Source organism: Oryctolagus cuniculus, chromosome 3 (genome assembly GCF_051225735.1).
Source record: "Oryctolagus cuniculus isolate XC-2025 breed Fujian yellow rabbit chromosome 3, ASM5122573v1, whole genome shotgun sequence".
Lineage (NCBI taxonomy): Eukaryota > Metazoa > Chordata > Mammalia > Lagomorpha > Leporidae > Oryctolagus > Oryctolagus cuniculus.
In genome coordinates this window covers 149230494-149244853 of record NC_142869.1, presented here as the reverse complement: position 1 = coordinate 149244853, position 14360 = coordinate 149230494, and the positions used below count along the sequence as shown (strand labels likewise).

The following is a 14360-nucleotide window of genomic DNA, read 5'->3' as shown; positions in this document are numbered from 1 at the left end:
GAAAAGTCTACTCCTAAGTACATATATATGTATAATATGTAAGAAATAGACAATAATCTTCAGAATGGTGTTATTCCAAATAGCTAAAAAGAAAAGCCAATCCAGGTCCAAAATAGAGTCAATACAAACAGCCAGTGATTTATTCACACATTGCAAGTGACACAAGCTGGAACTCAGGACAGTTACTCAACCCGAACATAATAATGGGCTTCATATTAAGAAAAAGAATCAAAATACAACAGAATATGCAAAGGATTCCATTTATATAAGGTCAAAAAAGGTATAACTATCTTTGTTTTTAGTTTTTACTATATTTGTGGTATAATTCATAAAGATAATGAGATATGAAGAAATAAAACAAAAGGTTAACTTCGGATATGAGAGTGCCAAATATGCTACTTGATGTACATTTAGAATATTTCAAAGTACAAATCACAAAGAAAGCTATCACTTTTGATCCTAGGGTGATGACAATTTTTAAAATATTTTTCATTGAAAAACATTAACCAATTTTTCTAGAGCAGGAGATTAACAAATGTTTTCTAATAGCTGAATTATTCTGAGATATTTGATGTGTGTTTGCTGTAGGTAAAGATTTAGGTCTTAATACACCTACTGGCTTTGAACAAACCTAAAATATACCCAATATGTAGAAAAAAATGGTATTTTGGGGGCCACCATTGTAGTACAGCAGGTTAAGTCACTGCTTGTGATGCCGGCATCCCATCTGGTAGTACCAACTTCCAACTTGAGTCCCAGATGCTGTACTCCCCCCCCCCCTTTTTTTTTCCAGGAAGGGTTAGAGAGAGAGAGAGAAAGGTCTTCCTTTTCCGTTGGTTCACTCCCCTAATGGCCACTATGGCAGGTGCTGCGCTGATCCGAAGCGAAGAGCCAGGTGCTTCCCCCTGGTTTCCCATGCAGGTGTAGGGCCCAAGCATTTGGGCCATCCTGTACTGCCTTTCCGGGCCACAGCAGAGAGCTGGACTGGAAGAGGAGCAACCGGGACAGAATCCAGTGCCCAAACCGGGACTAGAACCCCGGGGTGCCCGCGCCACAGGCGGAGGATTAGCTTAGTGAGCCGCGGTGCCAGCCCTGCTGTACTTCCAATCCAGCTCCCTGCTAATGTGCCTGAGAAAGTAGTGCAGTATGGTCCAAGTACTCAGAACTCTGCACCTACGTGGGAGACCCAGATAGAGTCTGGCCCAGCCTCAGCCATTATGGCCATTTGGGGAATAAACCAACAGATAAAGATCTATTTCTCTCTATTTCTCTCTCCCTGTCAAGCATAAAATCATTATGCATTTTTAAAAAGTTAAGTGTAAATGATCATCAGGCCATATACGTGAAGATCAAGCACTCTGAACTATTCTAAAATATCTGACCCACGATTACTACATTGCTCCTTTCTGTTATTACCCAGAGCTACAAAAAATGGAGCAGGTGAGTAATAATGGCTGCGTGGGTGGAACTGCCAGCCCCACAAAATTAGATCATAAATGCATCCACTAAAAAACAGCTACACGTTCCAGGAATTCTCAGCCCCTTGTCCCAGAAAACACTGCATCATTAACTTGGAAGTGGACTCCTCAACAAGCAACTAACTAGGCTTTCAAACATTTGTAGGTAACACTCATGATATGTTTGACAAGAAGTATTGTCTCTATCACCTTGTCTTTACAACCCAGAAAGATATAGAGAAATACATTTTACATGTAAGATATATAAGGTATACAGATATGGAAGTTTTAACTTATTTGCATTTCTTTTTAAGTCATAATTACTTAAAATCAAGAGTTGAGGCTTTGGTGCTAACTACTTAGCTTGACAAAATTTATCCTTGCTTTCAGCTTTCTGTTCCTTTGTTACAACTCTCCCTTTAGTGCCTGACAGCAGTCAACTGGTTAGTATTGCCACAAGACACAAATGCAGGTAAGATAGTTAGGAAAGATACCTGGCTCCTTTCTTAGGATGTGAACAGCTGCTTTTGTTAGAAAGCCTGAATCATTACCACAGAACGTGGAGGTGCTGGTGCTGCAGTGCAGCAGGTTAAGCTGCTACCTGCAGTGCCAGCATCTCATATAGGCGCCAGTTTGTGTGTCTGCTGCACCACCTCTGATCCAGCTCTCTGCTAACATGCCTAGGAAAGCAGTGGGAAGATGGCCCAAGTGCTTGGATCTCTGCCACTCATACAGGAGACCCAGATGAAGTTCTTGGCTCCTGGCTTTGGCCTGGCTCAAGCCCAGACATTGTGGCCATTTGGAGAGTGAACCAGTGGATGAAAGATCTTTCTCTCTGTCTCTCCACTCTTGTCTCTGTATCTCTGCCTTTCAAATCAATCAATCAATCTTTTTAAAAGGAGAGACAGAGGGAGTCAACATGGAGTAATGTACCTACGTCATTTTGTTGTATTACTATTCTACAAAGATACAAATTAAGTTAAGAAGACACTCAAGTGTACAAACTTCAAGAAAAATAATACCTGGTTATTAGTGAAAAATAAGCGACAAGAACATGAAAGATTTAATTTCTACCTAGCATTTTTTGTGTTGTCAAAGTTGACACTCCTTTTTTCAAACATTAAATATTGTTTCCCATACTCCCAGACAGTTGACCAATACATATATTCTTGAACCCTAACAAGATATAGCAGTACATCATCTGAATTACACATTGAAGAAAGAAAAAAAATTTTTCTACTGCCTGCTGGGAATTCGTAAAAGAAACATAAATATCCATCAGATCTTCTTTTAAGGATTTATAAACATTCCAGGTAGGTTGATATAAAGTTACAGAAAAACTAGGGCACCAAGCAATAATAACTTTTAAAATATTTCCAGGTGGTGACAGAATCCATATTTCCTGAATTCCAGGCCTATATCCTTTCCAGAAAAGTTCTCTGCTTTGTGACTTAAGAAAGAGAATAAATAGTTACATAAAATATTGTACATTATTGCACGTCTATAAATATATATGGAGAGTCATAAGCACACATATATAATCATACATAAATATATGCAAACAAATATACATTTATTTATAGATAGACTCTTACACATACATAAAGGTCAAGAGAGTGACGACAGTTGTTAAATAAGTGACTGTCACATGACAGGTATTTTTTTAAATTTGATCATTTAACCTTTATATATTATAAGGAAAAGCAATATTATTGCTTTTTTTCACATGGAAAACTTACCCAAATCAACATATTTTTTTAAGTGGCAGAGTAAACATCTGAACCCAGATCTGTCAGATGCAAAAATGGGGCTCTTTGCTCCACAGTATACTTAAAATAAGTTTTAAGAAAGACTATAAGCATTGCTTCATGCCTCTTTAACACAGGAAAAAAATTCATTCTGGCACTAGGAAGTAACATAGCTGATTTTTAAAACAAAATCTGATTTTATTCCCAAAATTTCAATATGGCAAAGGAAAAGTTGCTACAAAGATGATTCTTAGTTGAATATGTTCAAAATGTAATTCTATGGTAATCTGGGCTTTGGCCAAGACAAATCAAAATCATAGATACTTTACAATTGCCAAGTTTTCAGAGAAACAAAAAAAATAAATGCAGTAGCAACAGATGCATTCTCCCCAGACATTTGTGTTGAGCCTAGCTATATCCAGAGCCTGGAGAAAGGGGGAATTTTTATATTTCATTTTTATGAATAATAAATTCATGATTTCTCTTAATGTCAACCAACTACACCGGATTATTTTCACTCTGAAAAATTAACTAATTGAAAAGACTGAGGAAGAAAAGAATAAGCAAGGAAAAAGGAGAGGCAGAAGGAAGAAGGAAAAAAGTAGAACTAGAAAGAAGCCCATTTTTAGTACTTTCATATTTAGAAATTTCTATTCAAAGAAAGACTACAAAGAGCATCTGTCTTTTCCATTTCTTTTACAATATACTAACATAAAAGTAACAAAATGAAATCCCACTAAAATGAAAAATTTCTAAGACTGACAGATGACTGCAAAAGTTCATTACAATTTAAGGAAAAAACCAACAGCTCAATAAAGTGAGTATTTCATTTCTATAGAATGAATTTTTTATATTTAATATAATTTCTATCTTTAAATTTGCAATAGAAATATATAAATCTTGACAATTTTATGGTAGATATATAAATTAGCACAAAAAGTAACTAATTATATGCAAATATAGGATGGCTCCACTATGGACATTAGCACTTTCCCCTAATAAAACACACTGATTTGTAATGTAACAAAATAAGTGATTTTAAAATTATATCATTTAACCTTGAATATTCACATTGACATCAAATCTCAAATTCTCTCCTTTTTCCTAGAAGTCTACTTAACAGAAGAAAGAATGCCTTTTTAATAATTCTTTAATGTGACTTATATTAGACATACTAAGAATTATCGAAAGAAGTATCTGGACATTGGAGGGTGAACCAACGGCAAAAGGAAGACCTTTCTTTCTGTCTCTCTCTCTCACTGCCCACTCTGCCTGTCAAAAAAAAAAAAAAAAAAAAAAAGAAGTATCTGGAACCAGAGTTGAAGTATAGTGGGGTTAAGCTTGCCACACCTGGCCCCTATACTGGAGTGCTGGTTCCAGTCCCTGAGCTCTGCTTCCAATTCAGCTCCTACAAATGGGCCCATGTGATGCATCTGGGAGAAGCAGATGGCATTGCTAACTCCTGGCTTCCGCATGGTCCAACTGGGCTTTTGCAGCCACATAGGGAATGAACCAGTCGATGGAAGATCCCTTTCTCTCTGTCTCTCCTTTTCTCTCTGCACTGTGCCTTCCAATTAAATAAATAAAGTCTTTTAAAAAAATAAAATGAAGTATGCATTGCTCAATTTTTAAAGATAATTGATTTTTTCTTTTACGTACTTAATTTATTTACAAGAATAGACTCAATTGAGGTAGAATCAATTGAGTTTTGTGTATTAACCTCATCTCCGGCAACCTTGCTATAATCACATATTATTTCCAGGATTTTTTTAAAAATTTTTTAAGATGTATTTTAGCTATTTGAAAGACAGAGTTACAGAGAGAAGTAGAGACAGAGTTCACTCCTCAGATGGTCGCACCGGCTAGAGCTGTATGGATCCAAAGCTAGGAGCCAGGAGCTTCCTCCAGGTCTCCCATGTAGGTGCAGGGGCCTAAGCACTTGGGCCATCTTCTACTGCTTTCCCAGGCCATAGCAGAGAGCTGGATCAGAAGAGGAGCAGCCAGGTCTAGAGCTGGCATCCATATGGGATGCTGGCACTTCAGGCCAGGGCGTTAACCCGCTGTGTCACAGGGACGGCCCAGCCCCTCCAGGAGTTTTTTGAAAGGCATGTTTATTTGTTTATTTGAAAGGCAGGCAAAGACAGAGAGAAGGAAAGAAAGAGAGAGAGATCTTTCATCCACTAGTTCACTCTCTAAATGGCCAAGCCAGGAACCTGAAATTTCATCTGCATGTTCCACATTGATGGCAGGATCCAAGTACTTTGGGTCAAAATTCGCTGCTTTCACAGGCCATTAACAGAGGGCTGGATCAGAAGTAGAGCAGTCAGGCCTCGAACTAGCACTCTGATATGGGATGTCAGTGTTGCACATGCCAGCTTAAATCACTCGTCCACAACACCATCCCAATTTGAGGAGTCTTTATTGCTATTATTGTTGCTAGTATAGTTGATTCTTTGGAATTTTCTACATAGACAATTATGTCATCCACAGACAGTTTTATTTCCTCATTCTCATTCTAAACGCCTTTTATTTTCTCTTGTTGCCTTAGCTAGGATTCCAAGTATAATGTTAAAGAAAAATGGTGGAGGCCGGCGCTGTGGCACAGAAGGTTAATCCTTCCCCTGCGGCGCCGGCATCCCATATGGGTGCCGGTTCTAGTCCTGCCTGTTCCTCTTTCCATCCAGCTCTCTGCTATGGCCTGGGAAAGCAGTAGAGGATGGCCCAAGTCCTTGGTCCCCTGCACCCGCATGGGAGATTGGGAAGAAGCTCCTGGCTTCTGGCTCCAGATCGGTGGAGCTCCAGCCATTGCGGCCATTTGGGGAGTGAACCAGCGGACGGAAGACCTTTCTCTCTGTCTTTCCCATTGTCTGTAACTCTACCTCTCAAATAAATAGATAAAAGTCTTAAAGAAAAGAAAAATAGTGAAAAGAGACAGCCTTACTTTGTTCCTAATCTTAACAGAAAAGCAAACAGTTTCTCAACAATGGTTTTTTATAGAGAAACATGCATGCAACTACCAACAGGTAAACAGGATGCGTCCAGCATACCAGAAGCTCCTGGAATCCCCACCTCAATCTACCACCTATGTAACTTGACCATTATAACTTTTGTTGTATTCACCTCCTGCATCTCTAAACACTATAGTTTTGGAACAACTATGCTTGTTTGCTTCTGGGCTGTACCTGCTCCTGGTGGCCATGAGGACTTGTGAGCCAGAGGTACCCTGAAAAGTAGAAGTGGAAGGAGTAATGGAGTCTAAATAGGAGCAAGCAGTAAAATAATCTCAAAGCTACCGTGCCAACCAAGAGAACAGACCCCCATGCAGAATGCAGAGGTATCTCATGATTTGTGGGGATGTAAAGGTCTGTAGGTGGGGGCAAGTTAAGTGACTTGTCCCTGATTTTCAATGGGCCACACCTAATAGGGAAAATGATCACAATGGAGATGAAGTAGGAAGATTTGTATGCAGGTGATCAAAATCTAAAGAAAGGGGAAGCAACAGATGAAGCCTTATATGCACTCCCAATTCCTGAAACTGACAATCATGATTTCTGCCTTGAACCCTAAGGTTTTCCTTGTGTTTTTCAAAGAATGTGAGTCTCCTTGTATAGAAATACCTAGAGGTTTGAATATATAGGATCATGGCACCTACCCTCCATACACAGAAATCTAGTGTCTCCATTTTTAACAAGCTCCCTAGGTAATTCTGATGTCCACAAAAGTCCGAGTGGCACTAGAATTTGTGTGTTGTCTGTACACATATATGTATACATCATGTGTCAACTGGAAGCAATAAATAAAATAAAGGATGGAAATAATTAAGAAATTATTCACTATTATTCTTTCATATCGGGGTTTTTTTCCATTGATTTCTGTTTCTGGGACTCAGTCATGTTACTGTTACCATACTTTGTTCATTTCCATTTCTGCCAAGCAGAGGATCAGCAAAACTTTTCTGTGAATGACATTATTTTTCAATCCTTCATCGACCTCAAACAGTAATTGGCAATTTACTACTAAGCCCCGAAAATTAAATTAAACGTTAAAGTTTCATTACACATTTTAATAACAAAAATTAAAGTTTTAAATGAAAAGCATTTGTTCATGGCAGTGAAAAGAATAATTTTTGTAGTCTTTCTCCAGGATACCTTTATCTAATTCAATAATAATAAAATGTTGGAACAGAACATCTATGTCCAAAACCAATTAGGTCTCTCTTTGTGTGCATAGTTCATGCTGAATGACAACTACAGATTGTCAGAAATGGCTATAGTGTTAGAAGCTCTATAAGAATGTTCCAGGTACATTAAATATAAACCTCAACATCAGAGATTTCTCAATGTAGATCCTTTTATCACTTTGTCAGATGCTATATCAACGAATGTGTCATATTTAAAACCTGTAAAGATTCATTTGGTGGCCAGCGCTGTGGCTCAATTGGCTAATCCTCCGCCTGCGGTGCAGGCACCCCGGGTTCTAGTCCCGGTTGGGGTGTCAGGTACTAATCCCGGTTGCTCCTCTTCCAGTCCAGCTCTCTGCTGTGGCCTGGGAGGGCAGCGGAGGATGGCCCAAGTGCTTGTGCCGCTGTACCCGCATGGGAGACTGGGAGGAAGCACCCGGCTCCTGGCTTCAGATCGGTGTAGCACGCCAACTGTAGCAGCCATTAGGGGAGTGAACCAACGGAAAGAAGACCTTTCTCTCTGTCTTTCACTGCCTATAACTCTGTCAAATTTAAAAAAAAAAATTCATGTGGTAATTTTGGAGAAAATTGGGGGAATGGGGGGAATGTAACATGTGGTTGTATTCAGCTGAAATAAAACATTCACTTACTACTGGATAATTTGAACATTTTTCTAATTTAAACTGTTTGATCTGAGAGGCAAAGAAAGAGAGAGAGAGAGGGTTTCATCTGCTGGTTCACTCCTCAAGATTCCACAACGGCTGGAGCTGGATAGGGACCGGAGGTAGGAGCAAGGAACTCAATCCAGGTCTCCCAGGTGGGTGATAGGAAGCCAATTACTTGAGCAACTACCACTGCCTCCCAGGATCCGAATTAGCAGGAAGCAGGAGTCAGGAGCCCAAGCTGAGAATCAAACTCAAGCACTTTGATGGGGTAGATGGGTATCTTCACTGCTAGGCTGAACACTCACTCTGACCATTTGGATTTTTAAAAAATCAAAACAATACTCTTATTACTGAGTTCTTTTGCTATGGAATAAAGAAGATTATCAGTTCTAAGTAAAAGTCAGGTTTCTGACAGCTGTATCAGTGTTTTACATATACATCTAGTACCTCATTATAAGGATGTTGCTCTAGGTAACTTTTCAGATAAAAGTGGTGATAAAGAACAAGGAATTTCTTCCCAAACAATTTTCCTAAAGCACACTGGCTTTAGTCATAACTCCATCTACCAATTTCTGAACAGTAATTTAAATATCTTTTCCTACATAATTATGAACACACATAATTTTTTCAAAGAGATAAAAAATCAGTTTTTCCAATATACTGACCTAACAAAATTGATATATTTTATAGTAAATTATGAATGCAAATTCAGTCCACTTTACTTTCACTATGCAAAATGAAAAAGGGACTTAATGTCTCTCTTACCAGGTGGTAGATTTAAATAGACATATTAAGATAGTCTTATTCTTGGATTTGAAGAAATATAAAAGAGAAAGAACCAAAGATTAGAATAAAAAGGTTATGATAGCACTATTGAAGATATGAATTCAAAGGAAATTACCTTCTTTTCATCAGAAAACTCAAAACTCTTAACAGTTTCCCACCAGAAAATACAATGAAAATTAATCCATTTTGCATTAAATATTATTGGTGCAAGCCATTACAATACATTATTAGTTAGTAAATGTTAACATACATCAAAACTTAAAGTTATCAGGCAAAATATTTTGTAAAGAAAAATATCCAAACAATATTGTCATCGTATTATTTTCTACTAAAACTTGAATAACAACAAAGACAGAGAGATGGAAAATACAGAGTACCGAGGACTTACATTTGGAGGGTTAGACTTTAATTCTCTCTCCTAGGATTGAACAGTCTTATTCTTTATGCTTACAATGCTCCTTTCTCCAGGGTATTCTTCTACTTCCAGAATAGGTCAGGACAAAGCTTCAACAGACTTCTATTATTTGTTTGATCTAGAGGGAAATTATACTTTTAATCAATTATTATAAAATGCATCAAACTTTTTCTTACTGTGTTGGGGGAGGATTTCTACCAGATCTGATGTGAACAGAAATGTAAGAACTGCCTTGTTGAACATTATAATAAATAAATCCAGTACTTTAAATTAACACCACTAAAAGAAACCCACATCTATCTTTTCTTTCATTTTTATGGTTAAGCAGCATAGCAAGAGAAAATTAATATTCAAAATCCAAATGACTACAAAAGCCTAGTCCAATGTATTTTTAAAAGACTTTAACATAATTTTGCAAATCCATGAGTTTGAATGGACTGGCAGAGACGATTAGGTATCAAATATTTTTACTCATTCATTTTAATGTCTTAGGGCTAAAGAATTACAGGATGATTAGAAAAGTGTAAAGGAAAATCCATTTTAAAAAATTTTAATGGAATAATAAAAAAAGATGATTTCAACAGCCTAAGACAGACCAGAAAGAAATAGCATAGAGTCTATAAGACAGCAAAAAATCTGGAATAAGAATTTTAAAGATGGAACAAAAGTTTAGAAACTGTTCTTCAAACAAGACATGTTGAGCAAATTAGAATACAAAACACAGGTATAGTGTAAATCTGATTTCATCTTAATTATCTAACAAATCTGTTAGAAATTAAAATGCAACACAGTGTACCCTTTCTTTTAGGGATACAGAAATGTAACATATGAAAACCTGACCCTTAAAGTTATTAATACATATAAGTTTACAAAATTAATTTTATTTATACATATTTTATAGAAATGTAGATTTCTAACAGTTATTTGTGTTCTATAAAAATTAAATATTAAGATAAGTGTATTCAACTTGTATCAAACCCTGCGTCATACTCCCTTACTCTTACCTTATGTTAATATCACTCACATTCTCTTCCACTAAAAAATACAATAGAATGCAAGGGGCAAAGCATTTAGAGCAAAACTGGAAATAAAATATATATGTTTTGGAGACGTACGCATAACGGCACTTCAAAGTCAGTTTTTACTGAGAAATTTAACTTAGAACATTGGTGTTTGTCATTTAAAAAAAACTGAGAGAAAATAGTAAACAAATGAAGACAAATTCTATCTGCAGTCAGAATACTAAACGTGAAAGCTAAAATAGAAATGGGGAAAAGGCACCTATTTAAGCCATTAATCTGATCACAAATTGGTATTTGTGTGATTCCCTTCAGATTTTAAATACTGTAAATGACATTTGCTGTCATTTATCTGCCATAGCTCAAAATTATTTCAAGGTGAAACAAAAAAAATTTATTACCAAAGATTAAAGCAACTGAGGGAAGGGAGAAAACCCACTCAAGATTCAGTATCACAGAAAGCTAGTTTTTTTTCTCTTCCGAAGTTTTAATTAATCTTGGCCTAATTTAAAGGTGCTACTAGTAAAATCTAACAATGTACTTTCTTTGTGAATATTTCCATTTGGCTATTCAAGCACAGGTAGTTCTCTTTGTTTCTAGAACACAGAAATGATTTTTTCAGTGCTTTGGGTTAGTACAGATAAATGTGCATTCCTTTAGGGAAACCATTTGACCTGACAAAGTATGACTGATTGACATCAGTAACAAATACTTTTGTTGTGCTGGACTGACATGTCATTTACAGCAATACCTATGCTAATTAATGCAATCCATATCTACCAGACACATCAGAGTGATATGCCAGACTCTTCACAGGATATAGTTTGAATGTGGCTAAAATTAACATTATAGAATGAAAAAGCATCCCTCTGTGATTAAGAACTAAACCACACACACGCGCACACACCCACACACACACAATTTCTGATGACAGAGAAAAACGAATTCATGTAAAATTAGCTATGTTTTGTGTCTTCTCTTGATAAACTTTATTTTAAAAAAGCAAACTGCTTATTTGCAAAATTTATTGACACTATAATCTTAACCCTAAAGACTATAACTTATAATGTAATAACATACTAGGTGATGTCTTAAAAACCATATGCTCACCACACTACATTGAAATTTTGTTTGCAGACTGTTCTACCTATATTTGTAGATCATTAACTACTGCAAATATATATTCTCATCTCTGAGGAAAAAATGTGGTATAAAGTGGGTGCCGCTGTGTATCATAGAATGGTAGATATCCTAAATAGCACTCTGGCCTCAGAATCAGCCCTTAAAGCATCAGGATCTGGCTGAAGAGCCCATGAGAGTATTTTAGGCATGGAAAATCATGACACTCTGGAAAAAAAAAAAAAAAAACAACTAAATGAAAGATCTCTGCGAGTGAGATCCCAGTAGAAAGAACGGGCCATCAAAGAAGGAGGTACCTTTCTCTGAAGGGAGGAGTGAACTTCCACTTTGACTATGACCTTGTCTAAATAAGATAAGATCGATGTCTGCGAACTCAAAAGGTTTCCATAGCCTTGGCAACTCATAACAAGAGCCTAGGGAGATTACTGACACATAAACAAGAATGTCAATTTGTTAAGTCAACAACAGCAGTCACTGTGCACTTACTCCTCATGTAGGATCTCTGTCGTTAATATGTTGTACAATGTGAATTAATGCTATAACTAGGACTCAAACAGTACTTTACACTTTGTGTTTCTGTGTGGGTGCAAACTGTTGAAATCTTTACTTAATATATACTAAACTGATCTTCTGTATATAAAGATAATTGAAAATGAATCTTGATGTGAATGGATTGGGTGATGGAGTGGGAAAGGGGAGGGCTGCGGGTGAGAGGGAAGTTATGGGGGGGGGAGCCATTGTGATCCATAAGCTGTACTTTGGAAATTTATGTTTACTAAATAAAAGTTAAAAAAAATTTAAAAATGGGTGACTTTTTTTAAACAAACAAACAGGTTTAGTTTTAGTGGTCAAATCATCAATAGAAAATTTGTAAGTGAATACATTCATATTAACAACTAAAACCAGTCATTATATCAAATTAACTGACAAAATCTTGGTTTCCATGTTTGGTACATAGCTGGCACTGAATAAATATGAACTCTAATTAGGGTGACCATTCATCCTGGATTTGCAGCGATAGATGTGGCTCAGACCTACTGCAGTTATTAGAAACTAACACTTCCCTTCTCCAAAAACTGTTCCAGTTTGAATGATACCCTTATATATTCACTCAAATTATCACCAATATATTATTTAGCATTTGATTATTGCTTTTAATAAACAAAGTATAGGGTTTTTTGTTTCTGTGATGCTGTCACATGAAAAAATACTTTGTTGGCATTAGGCTGAATAAGGTCCCATTCCTTTATCATTAATGAATTCATGTAGAATAGTCCCAGGTTTCACTAAATCCTCACGTTCTAGGAGCTGAATATTTTGTCATCATGATAGGAATCACCTCCTAGCTGAACAAGAAATCCATATGTAACTTCTTAATTCCTAATTTACTTAAGTTCTCTCTTCATTTAGTTTATTATTTACTCATTCCTTCTTAAAATTCTCCCTTTTGTTCGCATACCTCTATTCTATGATTCCTATGCTAACCTCTAAGACCTCTTTTTTCAGTTTCTGTTGGTTCCTATTCTTACATGAACTTCTTCAATGCCAGTGTTTCCAAGATTTCAATCTAGTCCTCTTCTTCTCTTAATCTGCATTCCATTTGTCCTTACAATGACTACCTGTTGTAAAGGATTCCCAAAGGTCTATATCCAATGCACATCTCTCTCTGGACCTCCAAAGTACCTACTGGATATACCACCATCTATCTGGTCCTTCCTTCAACAGCCCTAAAATTTTCTCTAATTCATACTTGGCCATATAACCTAAACACTTTTTATTTTTTGGAATATAAATCTGATTGTGTTCTTCCCAGATGATGAAAGGAACAAATGGCTACAGAGGGAGTAAAATTCTGCAATGAAAGACACAGGGAGAAACCCACATCCACTATAATAATAGACAATCTAGTCCTAACCTCTCTTTCACCTATAAAGTTGCTGCATGGGGCTGGCACTCTGGCATAGTAGGTTAAGCCTCCATCTGCTGCTCCAGCATCCCGTACAGGCAGCTGTTCAAGTCCCAGCTGCTCCACTTCAAATCCAGCTCCTTGTTGATGGCCTGGGAAAGCAGTGAAAGATGGCAGTGGAAGTTCTTGAGCCCCTGCACCCATGTGGGATACCCGGAAGAAGCTCCTGGCTCCTGGCTCCTGGCTCCTGGCTTCAGTTCAGACCAGCTCCAGCCATTGAGGCCATTTGGGGAATGAACTGCCAGATGGAAGATTCTCATTCTCTCTCTCTCCCCCCCCCACCCCGTATTTCTCTCTCGCTCTCACACACACTCTCTCTTTCTGTAACTCTGACTCTCAAATAAATAAATAAGTCTTTCAAAAAATTGTTGCATGTAGTAGTTATGTATCTAGGCAAATATCACTAGGAAGAATAATATTATAAACAACACTAAATCATAGGGTTGACAAAATAAAATCCCCCAAAAATAAATGTTAATCAGGCTAGGTGCAATATAAAGAACAGTGACAGGGTAACCTGTGGTAAAGTCTCATCAGATTATTACTGCCGTAACTGCTTTGCAGGAATTCAGGTTTAATCTTGCCAACCTGAATTTTCCAGAGGCTACAAAATCACCACATGCCTGTGCATATGTGTGTCTATGTCATGGAGGGTGTACAATATTTGACAACTAATTTCAATGCTAAAAAATATTTGCAAGCTCATTAATAAAAACAGACCACCATTTTCTGACTTCTGGATTAACACAGAACAATAACACATAACTGGGCCGGCGACGTGGCTCAATTGGTTAATCCTGCGCCTGCGGCACCGTCATCCCATATGGGTGCTGTATTCTAGTCCCGGTTGCTCCTCTTCCAATCCAGCTCTCTGCTGTGGCCCAGGAGGGCAATGGAAGATGGCCCAAGTGCTTGGGCCCCTGCACCCACATGGGAGACCAGGGAGAGGCACCTGGCTCCTGGCTTCAGATTGGCACAGCTCTG

General features: G+C 37.4%; 1 protein-coding gene across 27 annotated transcripts in view; it reads right to left on the bottom strand.

Moving 5' to 3' along the window:
* FOXP2 (forkhead box P2) overlaps positions 1-14360 on the bottom strand; it is a 651851-nt gene that overhangs the window by 548336 nt on the left and 89155 nt on the right. For 22 of the 27 annotated variants that reach the window (XR_016230716.1, XR_016230714.1, XR_016230715.1 and 19 more), the window contains exon 2: positions 9225-9369. The exons of the other annotated variants lie outside the window; for them this stretch is intronic. The gene's annotated coding sequence lies outside the window, so the exon portion shown is untranslated. The remainder of the gene's footprint in view (positions 1-9224; positions 9370-14360) is intronic. 27 annotated transcript variants of the gene reach the window in all.